Source organism: Eublepharis macularius, chromosome 17 (assembly GCF_028583425.1).
Source record: "Eublepharis macularius isolate TG4126 chromosome 17, MPM_Emac_v1.0, whole genome shotgun sequence".
In the NCBI taxonomy this organism is placed as follows: Eukaryota; Metazoa; Chordata; class Lepidosauria; order Squamata; family Eublepharidae; genus Eublepharis; species Eublepharis macularius.
In genome coordinates this window covers 38,289,449-38,295,448 of record NC_072806.1, presented here as the reverse complement: position 1 = coordinate 38,295,448, position 6,000 = coordinate 38,289,449, and the positions used below count along the sequence as shown (strand labels likewise).

Sequence of the window (6,000 nt, the reverse complement as noted above, 5' to 3'; positions counted from 1 at the left end):
CAGACCGCAGTCCTGATGGGATGTTGTGTGCTTGAGCATCTTTTTGTAAAGTGTCTTCAGCAGGGCTTTTTTCCAGCTGGAACGCGGTTGAACAGCGTTCTGGAACCTCTTGAAAATGGTCACATGGCTGGTGGCCCCGCCCCCTGATCTCCAGACAGAGGGGAGTTGAGATTGCCCTCTGCGCTGCTTTGCGCCACTTGGTGGCACGGAGGGCAATCTCCACTCCCCTCTGTCTGGAGATCAGGGGGCGGGGCCACCAGCCATGTGACCATTTTCTCTGAGGGCAACCCACTGAATTCCACCACCTCTTTTCCCAGAAAAAAAAAGCCCTGGTCTTCAGTCTACTATGTTGAGAAAGGCTGTCGGCAAATGTTTTGACCAGTATGACTCTACTACAAGCAACGTCAGAACTAGACGTCTACTTGCCATTCTTCTGTTTCCTAGCAGAGAGAACACAGGCTGTACCCTACCAGAGATGAAACTCTAAGTTGCCTATTGTTTCTGTCTCCCTCAGGGGACTTGAAGCTGCAGATAGGAAGGACCCCTCTGGTCAATCCTTACTGTTACTCAGTCGGAGCCTTCTGATTGATTGACTAGATTGACAGTCTGCTCTCCCTGGAAACAGGCTTAGGGCGGATAACATCAGTATTAAAATTTATATTAACATTTTACATTAAAACCATACACACACATTTCATTCATAAAACAACTCTAGACAGTACCCCACCTTCCCAGCCCCAGTAAAACATTTCCAAGGGGTGGGAGGTGAAGAACAGCAGTGGTCCTACTGGTAGAAAATTGGGGCGGAGTTACACTACCTCTTCCAACAGGAGACCGGCAAGAAGTCTCACTCATATTCCTGGCGAACATCTCTGTCTTAGAGGCCCGGCCCAAAGATAGTACACCACACCACCATTTCAACAACCTTGCGGTATAAATTTGGCTAAGTATGACTACCTTAGGGTCACTCAGCTGTGTGGTAAGCGGGGCTACGGGGCCTCCTTGGTCTGACAGTAACCACTACATCACACTGGCTCTCAAATTGGAAGCTGGAAGCACCATGACTTGAGCCCCTTAGAGAAAGGGTGAGATAAAAATGCAAAAAGTACAGTTGCCAAGTTTGGGGAGCAGCCATTTTCTCCAGGGAAACAGACAGTCCAATCCTATGGAGAGTTACTCCAGTCTAAGGCCATTGACTTCAATGGGCTTAGACTGGAGTAACTCTTCATAGGATTGCACTGCAAATCTCTGTAGTCTGGAAATCAGTTGTAATTCTGGGAATCTCCAAGCCTGGTCTGGAGATTGGCAACTAATAAAATCAAAAGCTAGTGGCCCTACTGAGTGCAACGGGATGTTGCTTCCCAGTATGCACGTAGGTATGTTTCCAGAGGAGTTAGCCCTGTTGGTCTGTAGCAGCAAAATAGAAAAGAGTCCAGTAGCACCTTTAAGACTAACCAACTTTACTGTAGCATAAGCTTTCGAGAATCACAATTCTCTTCTTCAGATGCAAAATGCAAGAACTGTGATTGTCAAAAGTTTATGCCACAGTAAAGTTGGCTAGTCTCAAAGGTGCTACTGGACTCTTTTCTTCTATGTGTGTATGCGTGTAATCTCAGTAAGTGCGTTTGGCAGTGCAGCCTTCCAGCCCAATCCTAAAAGGCATGTTTACTCGGGAGTAAAGCGGGAGTACTTCCAGGCGAGCAGGCGCAGGGTTCCGCCTGAAAGGGGCAAAAGAGCCCGCCTCCCGCGGCGCCTGCGCACTCGTGCCCCGCCCCCTCCGCGCCGAGCAGGGGAAGCCCGGGAGAAGGGGCGTGGCCTCGGACTTCTCGCGCGAGCGCGGGGGGCGGGGCGAGTGGAACGCCGTGTATATCTGTCGAATGTCTCGGCGTTCCGAAAGGCCCGGCCGGGCAGCACGTGGGGGGCGACCGAGCGGCGGGTGGCGGGGCGGGCGCGGCGGCGCGCGGGGGCCCGGCGGCGGGGGCGGCCCGGCCCGGAGGAAGAGGAGGCGGAGGAGGAGGAGCGCGAGCGCGCCGGACCGCAGCGTGAGTGGCGGCCCGGGCGGGGGGCTCCGGCAAGGCGCTAGTCCTCACGCGCCGCTCTGTTGGTGGCTGCACGGCACGGCCCGGCACGGCTGGCGGGGGCCCCCGGCGGGTCCCGCTGGCGCTCCTTCGCCGCCGGCCGGAGGGGCAGGCCGAGGCCCGCTTCGGGGCGCGGCTGGGCTGGTCTTGGCCTGCCGCTCGCCCCCGGGCGCCCTTCCCGCTTCTCTTGCCCTTGGCCGGGCGTGATGGCTGCGGCGCGGCTGCCTCCCGGGCAGGGTCCGCTGATTCGTTCACGGGCCGAGCTTGCCCGCGCCTCTGAGGCGGCTTCACACGTGCACGTGCCGCCCTTTGCCAGGCTGCCCGGGCAGCGCCGCCCGACCGCCCGCCCGCCCTTGGCGCTTCGCCTTGGGCGAAGGCTCTCTGCCCACGTGCGCGGCTCCTCTCTCGCTCCCCTGCCTGTTCCCGGCGCTGCCGCTCCTTGGGTCTGGGGGCGAGGGCGGGGAGGCTTCGCGCTCGGCCCTGCCGTCTGCCCGTCGCGCCTTGCCGGTCCCGCTCCCCGCCTGCCGCCTGCTCCGACGTGGCACCTTTGGAAGCGGAGCGGCCCCGAGTGTGGGGTGCAGCCAAAACGTGTGCCGAATGGGGGGCAGTGGAGGCTCTTCTGCTTTGGGGCTGGAAGGCGGAGGCGGGTGGCTTGGCATCGCCCTGGCTGGACTGCCCCGTGCACGTTGAGCACCCGACACCGGCCCGTGTCCCTGCCGTGCCAGTCAACGGAGCCCTGGGCTGAAGGGCCCGGCGTTGTGTGCGGTTAGGCTGGCGGGCTGGAGTCCATTCTGCATCCTGCCGCCAGGCGGCCTTGGCCCCGAGTCTCCTGCGTGCCTGCCTTGCAGGGCTGTTGTGAGGATAAAATTTCAGAGGCTAGAACCAAGTTTTGTCCTCTCGGATGAAGGGCAGGCTATACCTACGGCTAGGTGGAAGGGTTCTCCCCATCATGGCCTAGACTTCCGCTGAGAAATAGTCAAAACGTGGCTCGCAGTCCTGTGGCAGTGACTAGGTAGGCCTCTCACGCACCTGCACTTCTCGGGTGAGGAAAATGTTCCACCTGTTAGTCCTACTGAGCTGTCCAGTTCTATGAGTTGTCGCTGTTTTGCTCCTGTTATTAAGATGGGGCTGGAGTGAGTTTGGGGCAAAGATGTGGTTTTCTCCCAGATGGTGGGGTTTATTTTTAAAAGTGAAAGGTGTTAAGCAGAGACAAGCTCTCTTTTGGACTCTTAACTTGTTGGGAGTCATTTGCTGTTTATGTTCATTAGCTTCTTCTGGCACTTCTACAAAGTGATAACTGCTCGCTAGTTTTGTAATGTATTTAGTAACTTGCTGTCTTGATCTTGCTTTCAAACATGATATAGCTGTTTTAAAACCAGCATGGATATTGAAAACACAAGGCTTACAGTGATTCCTGTGTATTGTGTAGGAGTTAAAGTTGTTTTGTGGGGGTGGGGAGAAGGTGGGCTAAAAATACCTTGAAAATTTCAGCTAAACCGTGGGACACCATTCCAAGCATACATGAAGATCTGACTCTGTCCCTCGGCTTAAGCGCAGTCTGAAGTCTGTTGATCTTAAGTGCCTTGTAATGGCAAGGGCGGGATTTGGCTGGCTGGTCTCCTTGGGGTCCCCTTTCTCGCTTGGACCGGTGAAGACACCCTTTTCCTCCAGGAGCTAGAGGGCGTTGCAGGCGCGCACGCACGCACACCTGCACCCTTTATGGCTGCGGCGCATGGGTCATTGGAGGAGCCAGAACTGTCTTTGCTCACAAGGTCATGTTGCCTTGTTTGCTTTCTCTTTTTAAAGATCACTCCTGCCTGCTATAAACAGGCACCGACAGATCCTAGAGCCAGGCCCTTTCAGCCGGCTGGGAAGCGAAACACCGGCCCAGCTCCTTGGTGAACTGACTGCAGGAGGCGACCCATTGCTACCCCTTTGAATGGGGTTAGTGGTGGTGACTCGTAACAGGAGGAGAAATGTCAGCCCGTGATGGCCATGCCTCCGCTCCCTCCTCTGCTGCCGATATTGGGGCTGGCCTTATCAGCGTCGCCCGTTTCCTTCCTCTTGAGAGCGTGGAGCTGGCCCGTCTGCCAAGCAGAGTTCGCTCCTCTGCCCCAGAGTGGATTCCCTGATTGCCACTGTAGAGAGCAGTGATTGCCAGGCAGATTCCCAAGGGCTCATGGGGTGGATTTCGGCAAGCAGTTATTGCTGATCATGTGGCTTGTTTGAGTGGGGGGCTGGTCTCTTCTTCAGGGAGGCTCTGCTGAACTTCTGTGATAGTCTGGACAGAGTGGGGAGCAGAATCTGGCCGTGGCGCTTAGGTTGAGGACTGCAGGCTCTCTGTGCAGCTGAAAATTCTAGTAATGTCCTTGAATTTTGAGGGAGTTTGGAATTTGAGGGAGTTTAGAATTTGTAAGCTGCTTAAATCCTAGAGAAAAGCAGCATATAAATGTGTTTAGGGCTTACACGGAACACTTGAAAATACAAAAAGTGCTTGATTTGCAGTTTCTTCAAACATATTTTCAATAGTCTTGTGAAATAGTGCAGTATTATCCCTGCAGTGCGGGGGGGGGGAGAGACTGGGGCTGAGGGTGCTGGGGGCACCTAGTGTATTTGAGGAGGCCGGGATTTGAACTGGGGGCTACCATGCTGGTACAGTTAGTCTTTCCATAGCTGTTGTGTTTTGAGTTTTTAAAAAACTTGCCGTTCTCTAAGAATGCAAGGCGCTGTGTAATCTTTTAAATTCTTTTGCCTGCAGGTCGCCTCATGAGGAGAACTCAGAACAGGGACTGTTTGAAAAGACATAAGACATCTAACCAGTTGAAATGAAATACATAAAACATTGCAAGTGTTGGGAACACTCGTGTGGTGGTAGCTCTAGCTTCAAAACACCGCCAAATTTTTTTTCTTCAAAAAGTAAAATCTTTAAACTGCTTCGAGAAAAGAGATGCATGTGCATCTTTCTTGCTGACTTGTGCAGGGAAGGGGTGCCTTCTCTGGAGTAGGCTTCCCATGTGCTAATCTGAATTGGATGAATGCTTAGGGGATTGGCCTTTGTGCTAGGTGGCTGTGGTAGAGTGCATAAGGTGGACACCACTTTGGATGTTGCTTGAGCCCAAATATTTACAAGGTTTTAATTGGTACTCCAGAATTAAGACACAGGAAAATTGCACCTCCTGTTGCACTCCCAATTGGAAAAACCACCTTCAGAAGAGGTTTGGGGCCAAGTGTGGAGGGCAGTGGATACTTCAGGAGTGGGGAAGGAGGTTTGGCTAGCTTTTCTCTCAAAGCGGAACATCTGCTTGAAGAATTGACCTTGATACTCCCCCCCCTCCCACTTCAGTGTCTTGGAGGTGTTTCGTCCACTTAAAAGCTTATATCTGGCTGCAAAACAAACTGCTTCCAAAGATGTTTCTCGTAGCTTGTTCTTGCCTGCCGTGCATGCCCCCCCCCACATCTGTAACAGCCAAGGCCATCTTTCAGGAGCATGGAAACCGCCCCCCCCCCTCTAAGGGACAAATCCAATCCGTGAAAGTCTTCAAAGGGTGTGGGATGGTAAAGCTGTGCTCGAGCTAGAATCGGCCCCCTGGATCTCTGTGACCCTGAGAGGAAGTGCAGGCTTTGCGTTTGTTGCTTGGGGTCAGGTGGGAGCAGGCTGATTTCCAAGGGAAAGTGCTGCTGTTGTGTGTTGTGAACTGAAGCGCTGCCTGATGCTGGGGTGGGGGCAAAGCTAGGTTTGCTCTCCTCCGTTAAGAACGGGCAGCTTCATGCCCAGGTGATGCCAACTCCCTGTCTGTGTGCTAGGGTGCATGATCTTCTTTTTACTTGAGGAGGCACTGGACATCTCCCCCTCCCCAAACCTTGCTTGTCAACTCATCTGGCTTCTGAGACTTCCAAGTCAGCGTTGCCTGCAGAACTGCAC

At 54.0% G+C, this 6,000-nt stretch overlaps 1 protein-coding gene across 1 annotated transcript in view; it reads left to right on the top strand.

Annotated features, from left to right (window-relative positions):
* Positions 1-1,952: 1,952 nt before the first annotated feature.
* The window catches only part of AKAP1 (A-kinase anchoring protein 1), a 53,736-nt gene continuing 49,688 nt past the window's right edge, over positions 1,953-6,000 (top strand). Inside the window, exon 1 of the mRNA XM_055001105.1 lies at positions 1,953-2,042. The gene's annotated coding sequence lies outside the window, so the exon portion shown is untranslated. The remainder of the gene's footprint in view (positions 2,043-6,000) is intronic.